This window comes from Peromyscus eremicus, chromosome 8a (assembly GCF_949786415.1).
Source record: "Peromyscus eremicus chromosome 8a, PerEre_H2_v1, whole genome shotgun sequence".
Lineage (NCBI taxonomy): Eukaryota > Metazoa > Chordata > Mammalia > Rodentia > Cricetidae > Peromyscus > Peromyscus eremicus.
The window spans coordinates 56,955,825-56,959,280 of record NC_081423.1 but is presented as its reverse complement, the minus strand read 5'-3'; positions in this window follow the sequence as shown (position 1 = coordinate 56,959,280).

The following is a 3,456-nucleotide window of genomic DNA, read 5'->3' as shown; positions in this document are numbered from 1 at the left end:
TATGTTGGAGAGGATGTGGAGCAAGGGGAACACTCCTCCACTGTTGGTGGGAATGAAAACTTGTACAGCCACTCTGGAAATCAGTATGGTGGTTTCTCAGAAAATTGGGAATAAGTCTTCCTCAAGACCCAGCTATACCACTCTTGGGCATATACCCAAGGAATGCTCAATCTTACCACAAGGACACATGCTCAACTATGTTCATATCAGCATTATTCATAATAGCCAGAACCTGGAAACAACCTAGATGCCCCTCAACTGAAGAATGGATAAAGAAAATGTGGCACATATACACAATGGAGTACTACTCAGCAGTAAAAAACAATGATATGATGAAATTTGCAGACAAATGGATGGAACTAGAAAATATCATCCTGAATGAGGTAACCCAGACTCAGAAGGACAAACATAGTATGTACTCACTCATAAGTGGATACCAGATGTGAGGGAAAGGATGGCCAGACTGCAACCCACAGCTCCAAAGAGGCTAGCTAACAGGGAAAGACCCGAGGAGGGACACATGGATGACCCAGCGAAGGAGAAGTGGATGAGATCTACATGAGCAGACTGGATGTGGGGTGATTGGCAGAGGGTGAGGAGTAGGGAATGAGAACATAGGGAAATGGGGGGGTCAAGCTGGAACAGGGACAGAGTTGGAGGGTAGGTGTAGCAGGAATCTTAACAGTTCTTATTCATAAAATCAAATCTGTGGCCAGTTATTGGGGTGAACATTGGAAGGTCAGAGAGACTGAACAAGCCACAGCTACCTCACCTCGCCGGATCCTCAGCTGGTCTTGTTTTCTCAGACTGGAGGCTTCTGAGTCCTTATCCAGAATGAGTCTCAGCTGAATTGCTGCTCAAAAGCCTGAATGCTTAACCAGGCCAAATGCTTAACCAGCCAAATGCCTCTAGTTTCTGGTCCTCACACCTTATATACCTTTCTGCTTTCTACCACCACTCCCTGGGATTAAAGGCTTGCTTTCTGGGATTAAAGGCGTGATGAGTCACCATGCCTGTCTGTATCCTTGAACACATGGATTTCTGCCTCTGGAATGCTAGGATTAAAGGCATGTGCTACCACTGCCTATCCTTTATGTTTAATGTTGTGGCTTCTCTGTCTCTGACTCCAGATAAGTTTATTAGCATGCTCAATATTTGGGAGAATACAACACCACAGGTAGGGAAGGAGATACCATGATAGATGATGACATCATGGGAAAAGGAAGAGGCAGGGTGCAGGGGAGGCTCTCAGGAACCCACAAGGATGACACCACCTTGGACTGCTGGCAGTAATCCAGAGGGTGCCTGGACTGGTCTACTCTGGTGACTGGTCTAGCAAATACCCTAACTATCATCATAGAGCCTTTGTCCAGTGACTGATGGAAGCAGATGCAGAGATCCATTGCCAGGTGCCAGGCTGAGCTCCAGGAATCCAATCAATGAGAGAGAAGAGGGATTCTGCAGCTGGGAAATGTCGATATCATGATGGGAAGAAGTGCAGAGATGACCGGCCACACTAGAGGAAGCCCATGAACTGTAGACTAGTGGCTGTGGAGCCCTCATGGGACTGGACTAGGCCCTCTGGATATGGAAGACAGTTGTTTGGCTTGAATTGTTTGGGGGGCACCCAAACGGGGGGATCGGGATCCGTCCCTGGTGCATGAGCAGGCTTTTGGGAATCCGGTGCCTGTGGTGTGGCATCTTGCTCAGCCTTGGTACAGTGGGAAGGGGCTTGGACCTGCCTAGGCTCAGTGTGTCAGGCTCTGCTGACTCCCCATGGGAGATCTTTATTTGGGGGATGTGGGGTGGCTTGGGAGGGAGGGTTGGAAGATGAGAGGAGGGAGGGAGGTGGGATCTGTGGGTGGTATGTAGAGTGGGTAGAATATTTCTTAATAAAGAAAAATGGAAAAAAAGATTCACAAACCAAAAAAAAAAAAGGCTTAAGATAACAAATGCTTGTAAGATTTTAAAGAAAAAGGAAACCTTGGAAATTGTTGGTAGGAATAAAAATTAGCATTTCCATTACACTGTGGAGATCTCTGGTAAATGTAAAATAGAACTATCATATAACTCACAATCACACTACTGAGAAAATGGCCAAAGAAATTTCAGTCTTTCCTTAAAGGTAAAAAACTCCCCTATGCAGAGAATAACTACACTAGCTATTTTTTTAAATGGCTAAATTTAAAACTAAGACATCTTTTTAAGTTTGTGTGTGTGTGTGTGTGTGTGTGTGTGTGTATGCAAGCGTGTAAAAGAAAAAGACAATGACAAGGACTTAGGTTTTCAACACAGTCTTGGATGGCCTGGAACTCACTGAGTTCACCAGACTGACCTAGAGCTCATGGCAACTCTTCCTTCCCTGCCTCCTGAGTGCTGGGATTACAATCATTGGCCACAACAACTAGCTTACTGGCTTGCAGCACGTTTATCTCTTTCTTTTGGCTTATTTCTTTAGCTAAGACTCAAGAACTATACTGAATAAAAATGGAAAGAGGATAGCTTTTGTCTTTTTCCTGATTTTAGAGAAAATGCTTTGAGTTTTTCTTCATTTTATATAATGTGGACTATATATTTGTTGTACATAGACTTAGTTGTGATAAGGTTGATCCAAGTTCGTGTCAGCCAAGGCATGTGTATTGGCTTTCTTTCTTTCTTGCTTGTTTGCTTGCTTGCTTGCTTGCTTGCTTGCTATTCTTTTCCTTTTGAGACAGGGTCTCACTATATAGCTCTATCCTAGAACTCACTATGTAGACCAGGCTGGCCTAGAACTCACAGAGATCTGCCTACCATTGATCTGCCTCCCAAGTGCTGAGATTAAAGGCATACACCTGGCTTTTGATTTTCTTTTTAATGGAAAGTAAACATTGATGAAAATATGAAGAATCTGGAACTCACAAATATTACTGATTGAAATGTGAAATGGTACTGCTGCCATGGAAAAATTATTCGGTGATTTCTCAAAAAGTTAAATATGGAATTATTGTTCTATCATCCAAAATTCCTATTCTTAGGTATATACATGAAAGAACTGCTATATTCAAGCCAAAAATTTTACATTAATATCCAAAAGAGAACTATTTATCACAGTCCTGATATACAAAGAGATATCAATTGATCATTGCCCAAATAAAACATGGTACATCCATGAAATACCACTCAGTACTAAAACCAAATGAACTATTGACACATGCATGTGCCTTGAACATGACTAACTGCCTTAGTTAGGTTTTCTATTTCTGTGAAGAGACACCATAAACACAGCAACTTTTATAAAAGAAAGCATTTAACTGGGGATGGCTTACAGGTTCAGAGATTTAGTCCATTATTGTCACAGTAAAAAGTATGGCAGCATACAGACAGACATGGTGCTGGAGAAGTAACTAAGAGTTCTACATTTGGATCAGCAGGCAGCAGAAAGAGACAGAGACACTGGGTCTGGCTTGTGCTTCTAAA